General features: G+C 36.5%; 1 protein-coding gene and 1 long non-coding RNA gene across 2 annotated transcripts in view; one reads left to right on the top strand and one right to left on the bottom strand.

The window, feature by feature from the left end:
• The window catches only part of LOC102390748 (triadin), a 215567-nt gene that overhangs the window by 160175 nt on the left and 41372 nt on the right, over positions 1-14020 (top strand). The window lies entirely within an intron of this gene.
• The window catches only part of LOC102390520, a 59375-nt gene that overhangs the window by 10480 nt on the left and 34875 nt on the right, over positions 1-14020 (bottom strand). Inside the window, exon 4 of the long non-coding RNA XR_003112059.3 lies at positions 1084-1282. This is a non-coding gene — a long non-coding RNA (uncharacterized LOC102390520). The remainder of the gene's footprint in view (positions 1-1083; positions 1283-14020) is intronic.

Below are 14020 nucleotides of genomic sequence, written 5' to 3'. Positions count from 1 at the left end.
TTCTGAGTCCCCATACTATTAGCCATACAGAGGAGCCCTTTTAAAGTCATAAGTAAACATTCTCTAAATAGCCATGAGTTCAAATCTCTAGCACTGTGTAATAATCAAACTCTTTAAAAAAAAAAAATCCCAAGTGCCATAGAATTAGATTTCTTAATACCATTCATTGACTTTCTAGTTGCCTTCATAATTTATTTCATCTGCCTGCCTTCATGAGTTTGAAAGTTCATTGCTATAATGTATAAGAAATTAAAGAATATGTAAATCACTATTTCTTATCTGGAAATGGAAGAAGTTGGAGAATGGAAACATGTATGGTATGCTCATTGTTTCATATAAAAGATTATATAAAGCTTCATAAGTGTACAGAAAGAAAATTAATAATACTATCTTTTTTGGTGATAAAGTACATAAGATGAAGTGAGAAATCACTAAATATGGCTCACATTTTCAGAAATAAGGAAAGGAAAACAAGATTTAATATGGGCATCTTAATTTAGAGAAAATACAAGTGATAAGACTTTGACTCTGACTGACAATTACAGAATAAAACAATTCCTGCCAAGTTTATTGCTCTGCATGTATCCAGTATTTATAAAACATTTGTGCTTCCATCTGTTTCTGTTTGGGATTAGTGGAACACCTGTTATTGTTTAGTTAGAATTCGTTATTAATTATTGGTAATGAGTTTTTAAAACTAAAACTTGATTTTTCCCTGTGGGAGAAAGTGGTTTTTTTTTTTTGTTTGTTTGTTTGTATAATATTGTCCCACCCTCCAAAGTAGCCCAAATTACAGCTCAAATTTGAAAAGCCTTGTTAATGTGCTAATGCCTTGATGGAAGTCTCACGTTTTGCTTTTTTATCCCATCAAATAAAATGCCTCTAACTAATATAGTCTTAAATCTTTTTAGCTATCTAAAGATGAACAGAATTGCTCTTTCTCTGCAGTGAATATGCACTCTCCTATAGTGAGAAACAATCCCCACCTCAATTACAGGGACCATCTTAATTGGTCCTGTAATCTTAACTGTAAAGGTCAGATCACTCTGTTGTTTTAGTTAAAATTCTTCTACGCTAACTCACTCTATGAAGTAAAGGTGCAAGCGTTAGTCGCTCAGTCACATCCGACTCTCTGCAACCCCATCGATCATACTGTCCAAGGAATTCTCCAGGCAAGAATATTGGCGTGGGTTGCCATTTTCTACTACAGGGGATCTTCCTGACCCCGGGATAAAACTCTGGTCTCCCACGTCGCAGGCAGGTTCTTTACCATCTGCACCACCTGGGAAGCAAAAAGTTGAAAAATTAAGAAAATTCTATTTACACCTAGAAAGTTAGTATTTGCTATTAAGGCTGAAACTAAGCAACTTCAGAAGACAAATGTCTACAATGTATAATTTTAGGATATTCTAGACATTGAAAAGCTCCTTTCTTCAAGAAATACTTTTGTTATTTCCCTGTTGTTGGATATCTGGGTTATTTCCAGTTTGGAGTTACTGATGCATAAAACTGCTATCAAATATAAATAAATACTTTTGCTGCTGCCTTTCAGTAATCTAACAACCCCACCATGATATTTCCTAAATGTGTAGATGTTCAATGTAATAAGATGCATTTTGAATAGCCCCTAACCTTCTTTAGGGAGGAAGGAGGGGAAGAGGAAGAGAGAAAGAGAGAGACCCCATCCTTCCACGGGGACTGTCCTGAAGCCGATGACCTCTACTTTTCCTGTAGGGCTAGAGAGTCTAGTTGTCATTTTCTTTTTTCAATTTATTTTGTATTTTAAAATTTTTATTCAGTTATAATTAATGTAGAGTATTATTATATTAGTTTCAGATTTACAGCATAGTGATTTGATGTTTTTATGAAATATTATTATGAAATAATAACCACAATAAATCCAGTTACCATCCATCACCATACAAAGCTTTTGTAAAACTATTGACTATATTTACTATGTGTACATTACATCCCCATGATTTTTATTTTATGGCTGTGAGTTTCTACCTCTTAATCCCCTTCATCTATTTTGTGCATTGCCTGACCGGCTCCTCTCTGGCACCCACCAGTTTGTTCTCTGTGTCTAAGCATTTGTTTCTGTTTTATTTTGTTTGTTTATTTGTTTTATTGTTTATATTCTACATAAATGTGAGATCATGTGGTATTTGTTTTTTCTTTCTGATTTATTTCGCTTAAGTATAATAACTTCCAGGACCATCCATCTTGCCTCAAATGGAAAGATTTCATACTTTTTAATGGCCAGACAATATTCCACTGAAATATATATATATATGTGTATATATATATATATATCTACCACATCTTCTTTATCCATTCATCTACTGATGGATACTTAAGCTGCTTTCATGTCTTGGCTATTGTAAATAGTGCTGCAGTGAACATAGAAGTACATATATGTTTACAAATTAATAATCTTATAAGAGAACTATTAAAACTGGTCAAGGCAGACATTGGTTGCCAGACTGAGACTCAATTTACAGTGTCTTTTGTCTTTTTGCTTTTATTGTTTTTAGAAATCCATAGTACAGATGTTCAAGATAGAAGCCTTTAGATTTATTAACCTTTATCAACTTGCCAGTAACTCCAATTTCCTCTTCCATATTTTGTGGCTAAGCATATTTTTCTTAAGTGACAGCCTACTGGTAGTTTCATTATTTAGGCAGACTCTTTAAAAGAAGTATCGTGATCTTGCTAGGCATTTTCATTCTCCCTCTTAATCAACTTCCACTTGGGCCGAATAAATTGCATGCATTGCTGGACAGAGTCAACCAAGTTAAACAAGAGACACATTTCTATGGGTAAGAAATCAGGTGGCTTACAGAGTCTTTTATACTCAGTATAGATAAAGAAATCAATTTAAATGTCCTGTACAAGGACCAGGGTTAATGTGCTTTCACTTAGTAATTTTAACACTTTTTTCCAACTTTTCATCTCTGTAGCCATTATGATTAAAGTTCAATACAAGTTAAAGTTTATCCCTTAGAAGTTATCCCACCATTGAAATTCCAGCTGCTGTCTGACTTTTGCTTGAGTCAAGAATTTATGTCAAGGTAATTTATTTTACTTTCAGTGTCATTTATTCTCTTAAAATTGAAGGTATTCACCTACCAAAATCTTTTCTGACTATAATAAGGTATTCTTTGGCAGCCCATATTCCAATTCTGTGGGTTTTAAGACCATAGCTAGAAAGAGCCTCAAGGAATAAGTTAGTATGCTCATTTTATTAAGATCCTTTTCTTGAACTTCAGTGGTGCTTAACTGCATTTTTGGTTTGATCCTGCTGAGAAGAGGTCAAATGTAATTGCATTATAGTCACTGTTATTTAATGGTTTAATCTAATGTATTTCAGAGCTCAATTGGAGAAGACAAGGTAAAATTTAGCCTTGCTGTACTCTTCTCTAAAAAAATCCTGCTCCTAAAAAATATACTCACTTTAGTTCCAAACATCTAATTATTTTTACAAAGCAAAAGCTTTGGGAGTTTTGATGTTTACTCAAAAAGCAATTGTTGAATCCCCTCTCTAAGCTGATAATCCAGAAAAGAGATAAGACACAGTACAAATAATTTTTATAACTGAGGATAACTAGATAGACATGCAATAGATGTTCAGAAAATGTACACGTTAATCTCAGGATATTAGGAATAAATAGTTATCTTCACTTATCATCTGGACCTCTTAATATTTTTAATAGTTTAAATCATTTAAAAATTGTTTGCAGAAGTAAGATTAAAGGAATGGTGAAAATTGTGATTAAAAACTTAAACATATCAAAGTTAAATGTTTATTTCATCAATTCCCTGGTTTTGAAGGTGTACACACACCAAATGGGAAACTTCTTTCAAAAGGAACTGAACTGCTCATCAACTATCATGCATAAACTTACAATGTATCCACCTTGTAGATACCAGTTCCACATTTCAAACATCTTTAATAGACTCTGGGATATTATTGCTTCAAATTCTTTCAGAATGTGCATCATCAGGATGCAGCAAATGAATTTTTGAAATTTTTGTTGGCTCATAATTTTGTTGAAAAGATCTCATCTTGATTCCATAATTGAAAAACATTTTTATTTTTAGATTTATAAGCATTAATTAGAATGATAAATCCAATAATCTTTATATTTATACATTATTAACCCTTCTGAATTCCTTCGCATTTGTATGGTTTAAAAAAGCATAAATTTTGACACACAGATTTTATGAAAACACAAAAGAGTACTATAGCATAACATTTCAATGAAATGAGATATTTTATATTCTAGTCACAAACTGTTGCATGATAAAGTCCAAGCTGAAGAACTAATTGGATGAGGATACCACATTCCCCTTTTGAATATGTTGTTTGCTCATTGATTCTTGAATTTGAGAAAATTCATTTTCTTGTGAAGATACATAGTCTTAAATTTCACTTGAATGGTCAATTTCAATTTCATCCTAATCATTAAGGTTTAATGTACTACAAACTGTCTTTTTGTATTCATCTTCTGATTCACCCAATAACTTAAATATCTTCCTTTGTCAATATTCTTCTCTTTGCAATGCTAAGTCACTTCAGTCGTGTCAGACTCTGTGCGACCCCATAGACAGCAGCCCACGAAGGCTCCCCCGGTCCCTGGGATTCTCCAGGCAAGAACATTGGAGTGGGTTGCCATTTCCTTCTCCAATGCATGACAGTGAAAAGTGAAAGTGAAGTCGCGCAGTCGTGTCTGACTCTTCGCAACCCCATGGACTGCAGCCCACCAGGCTCCTCCGTCCATGGGATTTTCCAGGCAAGAGTACTCGAGTGGGATGCCATTGCCTTCTTCACTTTGCAATAATGGGTGGGAAATAAAAACTCTGAATTCTAAACTGTATTAAATGAAGCTAAAAATTATGGACCATAACAATTTCTCCAGAGTTTTGTAACTTCTTGAATGATGATACAAAACTTTAGTCAAGACAATGAAAAAAACTGAATGATGAAATAATGATTTATTTTACAATTACATCATCCTTCTAGGCAATCCCATCATTATTCTATCTTCTTAATATTTTTTTCTTTTTACAAAAATTGTTGGGAATAATTAATGATGAAATAATTCCTAAGTTTACAAAATAGAAATTATTCAAGATATAATAAAAATAAGATCAGGAATATCCCATAATGTGTCCTGAATTTTTAAAACTGACCAGTAGCGCCACATGATAATTATAAGATAGAATGAGTTTTATTATTTAAAAATAATTCATTTTTATTTGTTCCTTGGAAGATCTATAAATATAAGGCATGGAATATTAGTCTTTGTGAATAGTGAGAATAACTCCAAAAAAGAAACCAAAAAACCAAGATTGGCTTCACTGGACCCAGATAATACACTGGGAACCAATGGAGAGAATGGAAAGGTGAGGACCATCTTTCTATTAAAATAGGATTTAAATACTTTGCTTGTGGGTTTTTTTGGTTTGTTTTTAGCTTTTCGTCTTGAGAATTTTTTTTTATAAAATTCATTTCTTAAGATTCTTAAAATGATAAAGTAATATGTGCACATATCCTTTCCCAAGCTTTTTTGCTTTCTCTTTTACTATGGAAGTTTACTGCAAAAGGATAGTGCTTCTAGTATGAACGTTCAGAGAAAATCTTGTGGAAGAGGTAAAAATTGAAATGCACTTTGAAAAATGGGTAGGATATGCCTATGTCAACTTAAGGCTAAAAACATTTAAGGCTGAAGGGATAATAATTAAAGCACAGAATCATAATATCTTGAAATGTTCTTTTGTGACTATCAATTACTGAGTATTTAATTTTGCTGGGTTCTTAAAATGGGCTTCCCTGTTGGCTTAGCAGTAAAGAATCTGCCTGCAATGCAGAGACTCAGGAAATGCCTGGGTCAGGAAGATTCCCTGGAGAAAGAAATGGCAACCCACTCCAATATTCTTGTCTTGAAAAATCCCATGGACAGAGGAACCTGGCAGACTATAGTCCAAAATATCGCAAAAAATCAGACATGACTGAGCAACTCAGTGCACAGGCTCTTAAAATAATCTTATTTAATCCTTATATAACTTTGAGTGTAGTGTTTTATTATCCCTGTTTTATATAAATAGATGAGAGAACTGAGGCACAGAGAGTTCAAGTGTTTTGTCCAGGTCACACACTGCGTGGACAGAGAATTTAAACTCAGGTCTGCCTAATCCTCAAGCCTTCAGAAGTAAGACCAAATCTCTCAGCTTCCCAGACATAGACAAGGAACTGCCAGTGGTTCACTTTGATTGTCATGAAAGAACCTAGAAAGAGAAACAAAATTGGAAACATTATGCAAGATGGTTCAGACAGAATGAAACTGGAAGGACAAGTATGTCCAAAGAGAGGAAGTAAAGCTTGACCTCAGGTGGTATGACGATAACGAAGTTGATTTTAGAAATATCACAAAGGTAAACTTGTAGAATTTATCAATACTGATACCATAGGAGAGGAAAGTGAAAGCTTATTCAGAGATTGTTGGGCTGAAAACCCCAAAAGTTGCCCTAAATAGCAAGTAAAGGAAGAGAGTGCCCACCGAAGGGGGCAGAGCTGGAGAAGACTTTGAATTCGATTATTCTTAAAGCCACAAATAGTAGTCAGTTGCAAAAGGGGAATATGTGAAAATTCCAATCCAAATGTCATTTGATAATCATCCATATGCTAAATACTAAAGTTCATTCTGGGTACCTTCACACACTCATTTAACTCTCACAGCAAACTCTAAACAAGGAGACTGTTAGAGGATCAGTTGTGGACTTCCAGGGAGAGTTCAGTTGTGGAGATAGAGTTGCCAAGACAGTGAGTGAAATAAGTCAGAAAATAAACACTGAGTATCTTCTGCATGGTCAGCGGTCCCAAAGTGAGCACAATAAAGGACATAAGAATACTTAAAGATGATCTCTCTTTTAACAAGTATGGCGTATGATTATTTGAAAGAGTGAACAGGAACTAATAAAGAAAAAGTTTAAACTTGAGAAATTTCATAATACAGACACTAAATGTTACAAGTTTCAGAGGAGGTAATATGCATCTAGAACTTGAGAGATGGATAAATTTGACTCACTGTTGAAGAATACATAGGGCTTGCTTTGTGTATGAAAGAAAGAGAAAATGAATGAGGATATAGCAGTGTGTGTGACATCGATGTGTTTGTATGGTGATGATGATACCAGACTGGAAAGAGGATAAATTAAGATTAGAAAACATTAGGGCATAAGAAGTGATGTTTGTGGTGATAGATTACAGACACGTGGTCAATCAGGCACAGCTGATTTTTGTCATGGGAGAGAAACTTTGAAAGATTTAAAGTAGGACAGTGATGTGAAACCAGCATTTCAGAGATGTGATCATGCAGTCCTCTGCTTAAGGTATTAGAAACAGAAGAAAGTGTGTGGAATATTGCTAAAGCTGTTGTTTAAAACATAATTTGGAAGGAGAGTCACAATTCACAAGCCATTTCCCATGGGTGATGGCAACTGTGTATAAGTGACATAAGACATTAATATTGCAACTCAAAATGCTACAAACTATCTGACAATTTAAGTTCATACAAGAGGTAGAAACTTAAATGAGGTATCGATATAAATAAGAAAAGTGAAATATGTGTGACTGTTGACCAAAACCAATAATAGTAAGTAAAGTGCTGGAACCAGACCTGTTCATAACCTAAAAGAGAGCAATAGCTTCCTTTTTTTTCCTTTGGCTGGTTTCTGTTGTTTTGCATCATTTTATTTTTATTCTTCAGCAGTAGCCATGTAGTGCGTGGACATGACAGGGAGTGAGAACACGTGGTTAAGCACACAGACGCCAGAGCCAGTCTACTTCGTTTCAAATCAAGGCTCTGCCACTTGCTTGAAATAACTTTAGTCAAGTTACTCAATCTCTTTAAGTCTCTGTTTCCTCCTCTGTCAAATGAGGCTAATAATGGAATTGTTGCAGAACACATGAGCGGATGGTCAAAGCGCACTAAGAATCCAACGCTTTCCAACTGTTGGCTCTTCTTTACTAACTGAACACATATCCAAGGTTGTCTGATAGGGAGGGGGAAATATTTTTTAGAACCACATCAACACATAGCATACTAGACCAATTTTGCCTGTTCTAGTCATCCTATGTCTTCTATTCTTGGTTCTGCTAACTATATAATATGGGTGTAATAATATGTAATTTATAGTGTTAAATTGAGGTCCATAAAAATATTGCATTATATGCATTAATGAGTTTGGTGTAAATGTCTTCTAGATGAGTTCTATGAACATCCATCTATCCAGATTCTATGGATAGAGCAGTGAACAAAAATATGCATGATGCCTATTTCTCCTTTAAAATAGGAAAATTGATGTTATTTTACTGGGTTAAGGTACAGAATAGTTTATGCATAGATGCATAGGCTTAGAACACTACCTAACCATAATATATACTATTTAAATGTATAATGGTAGCGCTGGTACCCAAATATAGCAAAATTATGATTATCTGTTTACCATTTCTTATTATCTTTCTGATTTAATTATCACTACTATTATCATTCACTCCCTAGCAAGTCTTCCTTTACTTCCTTATATACACCTTCAATAAGAATTTGCCTTGAAATCTCTGTTGCCTCATACCTTGCCAGATACATGCTATGTTTACTGAATTGAATTCATGATGTATAATATTTATCTTGCTGAAAAAATTATTGGTGATCATCCCAGAGCAGCCCTTTTAATTCATTCCTGGAAATAATCCCGTTATTTATAAAGATGACAGGTTTCTAAGCATTGCAAATAGGCTTTGTGTAAAGATTCTTAAAGGAGTTATTGATAGTACCTCTAGAGACAGAGGCTCAGAATTAACAAAGCTGGGTTTGCTGTGTGTGTCAATAAACTGCAGACAACATATAGAATTAGACAAGAGTGAGAAAAAAGAGAGAGCCTACACCTCATCACTGGTGAGCATAGTTCCTAGACTTGGCCCCATGAGAGTTGTGATTATTTGATTATTTGATGGAGAAGGCAATGGCACCCCACTCCAGTACTCTTGCCTGGAAAATCCATGGACAAAGGAGCCTGGTAGGCTGCAGTCCATGGGGTCGCTAAGAGTCGGGAACGACTGAGCGACTTGACTTTCACTTTTCACTTTCATGCATTGGAGAAGGAAATGGCAACCCACTCCAGTGTTCTTGCCTGGAGAACCCCAGGGATGGGGAAGCCTGGTGGGCTGCCGTCTCTGGGGTCGCACAGAGTCGAAGTATGGGGAATCACTTTAAAATAAATGTATCCAATTTTCACAGTTGTCTCAATCAACCCATTAAAGATTGTAGTCCTTATAACTGACTAGAATGTGCAGAAGGAGATCCAGGCGCTTCCGAGTGGCCACGATTCCTCGGACACTGCTACTGCTCTCAGTCAGTGTCATTGTGATTAAGGGCGTTAGGTTTGTGAGGAAGGCAGGTAAGTAAGTAAGTGTTCTCCCCACAATATAATGTTCATATTACTTTCTCTTTGCACTGAAGCCCTAACATTTCATTTTCTCACGTTCTCAGAATTTTGTCTCCTCCCCTTTTGAAAGAGGTGTCAGATTCTAGAGGAATGTCTTTGCTGTGCAGGGACTTTTATTACAGTGTCGGTTTTGGTCTCACCTTGTCACTATTAATGGCATGGACCTGCTGTCAAATAAGAATAAATTCCTGCTCAGGTAGCCTACTGGGACTATTCAAAGCATGTTCTAAAATAGTCTGAAAAGGAACAAATAATACAGAGTAATTTGAATTGCTGCATGAGAAGCAAGGAAAATTAGGGCTTAATCAAAGAATTATCAAGCTAATTAGGTGTTATTTATTAATGTGTCATGTCTTGTAATAATCTTATCTGTCGTTTATATGCAAGAGCGCAGATTGAAAAAGCATTCTAGTGATTATGTGAATATATTCTCCTAGTGCTTTTCCAAGGTTCAATTGGGTGGCCCAGTAGATAAAGAACAGGGAATCTAGGATTTTCTACCAATCAAATAAATGCATATTCTTAACCCTTTTCTTAAGCAGGTCTTATTTTATTTTATTATTTTAAAAGAAGCCCTTATTTTATTCATAGACAGAAATAAATATATCCCATACCTATTTTGATATAAGTAATTATGAACTAAGTAGTTTGATATGGCTACTTTCAGAGAGACCTAATTTGGCAACCAAATATTCCTTGTCCCTAGCTTTATTCCTGCATAGAATGTTTGTGCAAGATGAAGACAATAATTAATTTTTTCAATACTAATATTAACCTTACAGGTTGTAGATTGTTGAGCCAGTTGCTCTGGGTTTTTTGATCAATTCTGTGACACTCTGTACACACATGACTGCTGGTCTAGCTTAATGTATTTTACATTTTGGTTCTCAAAAATATTCTGTGTTGAGGCAATGGTACTGTTATTCCCACATAGTAGTAATAATTATCCCACATTTGAAGATAATACATTTTGTCTATCTCCTTCTCAATATTTAGGTTGACATGTTGAAGTCATCCTATCAGTCTCCCAGCAGTTACTGGACTGTGTATGTGCTTAATCGCTTAGTCGTGTCCAACTCTTTGCAACCCCATGGACTGTAGCCCATTAGGCTTCTCTGTCCAGGGAGATTCTCCAGTCTAGAATACTGGAGTGAGTTGCCATTCCCTTCTCCAAGGGATCTTCCCAACCCAGGGATTGAACCCAGATCTCCTGCATTGCAGGAGGATTCTTTACTGTCTGAGGCACCAGGGAAGGCCAAGAATACTGGAGTGTGTAGCCTATCCCTTCTCCAGGAAATTTTCCCAACCCAGGAGTTGAACTGGCGTCTTCTGCTTTGCAGGCAGATTTTTTACTAGCTGAGCTACCAGGGAAGCCTGTTAGGGACCCCTAGTATGCATTCAATGCTAGTGGTGGTAACATGATTTTCAAAGCAAAGGAAGCAACAATCTTGTCCAAAGTTATTATAAATCAAACAATGAACAGTATTAAGAAAGCTTGGGGAGAAAATGGAAGAAAGTACTGCTGCTGCTGCTAAGTCGCGTCAGTCGTGTCCGACTCTGTGCGACCCCATAGACGGCAGCCCACCAGGCTCCCCAGTCCCTGGGATTCTCCAGGCAAGAACGCTGGAGTGCGTTAACATTTCCTTCTCCAATGCATGAAAGTGAAAAGTGAAAGTGAAGTCGCTCAGTCGTGTCCGACTCCTAGCAACCCCATGGACTGCAGCGCCCCAGGCTCCTCCGTCCATGGGATTTTCCAGGCAAGAGTACTGGAGTGGGGTGCCATTGCCTTGTCTGGGAAGAAAGTACTGCTGCTGCTGCTGCTGCTGCTAAGTCACTTCAGTCATGTCCGACTCTGTGCGACCCCATAGATGGCAGCCCACCAGGCTCTGCCGTCCCTGGGATTCTCTACTAACAACTAAACCGTATGATTATTAGAGTATAATCTAGAGAAGTATAACCTAAAGAAGAAAGAGCCACAGAACCTCGGACAGGCTTGATAAAGGTGAAGTCCTAGTGTTTTGCCAATGTTTATCTTCAGCTTTATTCTGATTGTTATTATTAATTGCTTACAATGAGTTTAGTATTTATCCTTATATCTAATTATTTGCAACCCTTTGGACCATAGTCCACCAGGCTCTTCTGTCCATGGGATTCTCCAGGCAAGAATACTGGGTTGGGTTCCATTTCCTTCTCCAGGGGATCTTCCCAATCCAAAGATTCAACTCAGGTCTCCTGCAGTGCAGGCAGATTCTTCACTGAGCCACCGGGGAAGCCTGATTCTTATTCAGGTGGTCAATTTTTTTCAGTCTAAGGTGGGGAAATGTAGTGGTATAATTAGATGAACTTTTTTATTTACAATACCAAATGAGAATCAATGCAGGAGAAAAACTGGACAAATATAGTTACTATCTATACAAGTGTGTCCTTCCAAATTAGACCCCATATTGGAAAAGACCCTGATGTTGGGAAAGATTTGAGGGCAAGAGTTCTCCTTGAGACAGAAGATGAAATGATTAAATAATATCACTGACTCAATGGACATGAGTTTGAGCAAACACTGGGAGATAGTGAAGGACAGGGAAGCCTGGTATGCTGCAGTCTATGGGGTTGCAAAGATTCAGATGTAACTTAGTGACTGAACAACAACAATACTTTAGTGTCTGTCCTTTGTCATTTGCACTTAATTATTTATATTGCATTTCTTAAATCCCCACTACTCTATTTTATTCAATATTATGGCTTTGTGGTTGATATGGTGCCCTCCTGAAGAAAAAACTGTCATGTATAAATCACCACTTCTGCAGCTACTCACGCTGTTTATGTAACAGGCACATGTTTAGTAGACAAGGTTTGTAATAATTGAAATCTCTGATACAAATTGAGGAAAATAGACATAGAAAAAGCACCAACATTGGCATATTGAAACATCCAGTGAGAAACAAACTGATGATTTAATCTTCTCTTAGATGGAGGTTACCTAAGATGTAAACCTTTTCCATTTTCTGTTATTCATGACAATGATTACATTAATAATGATTTTTACCCCAGAGGGATATTTTTTGTGTAAATTATAAATAGCCTCCTGGCAGACACTGGATAAGCAGTGTGCATTGTTTTAAATGACACAATATCAATTATACACAATTTAAAACAGGAAGAAAAGTTGGATGATTTCCAAATGTGTCATTCAAGTGAGAATGTGTTTGTGAATTTAATTGTGCTTTCATCCTATTACATAATAATTATTAACATGTTCCCATTTTATCCTTTATCTATTAAGCACAAGCACTGAAATATTTAAATTTGTGTTATGTGCTTGTAGTTGAAAAGATAAGGAGTTTTATAATCTTTATTAAAGCAACCAGTGGAAAATTCTTTACTAAAACAAAATGCTAACCCCTTCTTTTCTCTTCCTAAGGTAAATTCCAAAACCAGGATATTCCTTATTAATTGGTTCTATGGTTCTTCTTTAGGCTTTTCATATTTCTTTGAAATGCTTTTAAATATGGAATGGTTTCATGTGTCAGAGAAAATATTGGGGGACAGGAAAGAAATTTTCCTACAGATATATATAAAGGATAGGATAATGGCAGTATCCCTTCCCTTTGCCAAGTCCTGTGTGGTATGGACTTGGAAGTGGTTGAAAGATATCAGACTGATTCTATTCTGTTTGAATGAGATCTCTGTATAAAAGAGAATATGCTGTCTTTCAAATTTGATATAATAGCTTAAAAACGTACCTCCCTGTATTTGAGGATAAGGATAAAGGAAAGATACCATGAAGCTTGAAAACAATGGCTTGCCTAGAGCTGGAGAAAAACTCAGGAAGTCATTCAGATGTTATTCTGTGTCTACCCTTAAAAGATTTTGAAGGGTTGTTAGGGATGGTCATGACAACATTGATGATGGAAAACATTCACTGCTTTACTGAGAGCCAGCAGTGGGAGGAGCCTGGTGGGCTGCAGTCCATGGGGTCGGTAAGAGTCGGACATGACTGAACGACTTCACTTTCACTTTTCATTTTCATGCATTGGAGAAGGAAATGGCAACCCTCTCCACTGTTCTTGCCAGGAGAATCCCAGGGACGGGAAAGCCTCGTGGGCTGCCGTCCATGGGGTCACACGGAGTCGGACATGACTGAAGTGACTTAGCAGCAGCAGCAGCAGCAGCAGCAGTGTACCAGGCACTGTGCCGAGTTTCTGCACATGGATCATCTCACTGAATTCACACTATACCCTCGGAGGTGGGTTATAAATTTCCCACCTCGTAGATTAGGAAATGGAACCTAGAGGAAGTGGCAGAATTTGCTCAGATACATAGATATTGTCTCCAGCACTGTAGGGAGAATTATGTTTTCTGAAAAGGGGGTCACTGTGTCTTAGGTTTTCTTTTTCGCTTCCTTTTCTTCACTCTGATTTGAGTGGTACAATTTAAAACAAACTCACAATCTCTATTTCCATTATAGTTGACACTTGACGCATACTCCTAAATCTTGCCGGTAGAACTGCCAAAG

Source organism: Bubalus bubalis, chromosome 10 (assembly GCF_019923935.1).
Source record: "Bubalus bubalis isolate 160015118507 breed Murrah chromosome 10, NDDB_SH_1, whole genome shotgun sequence".
NCBI lineage: Eukaryota > Metazoa > Chordata > Mammalia > Artiodactyla > Bovidae > Bubalus > Bubalus bubalis.
This window is presented reverse-complemented; position numbering and strand designations above follow the sequence as displayed.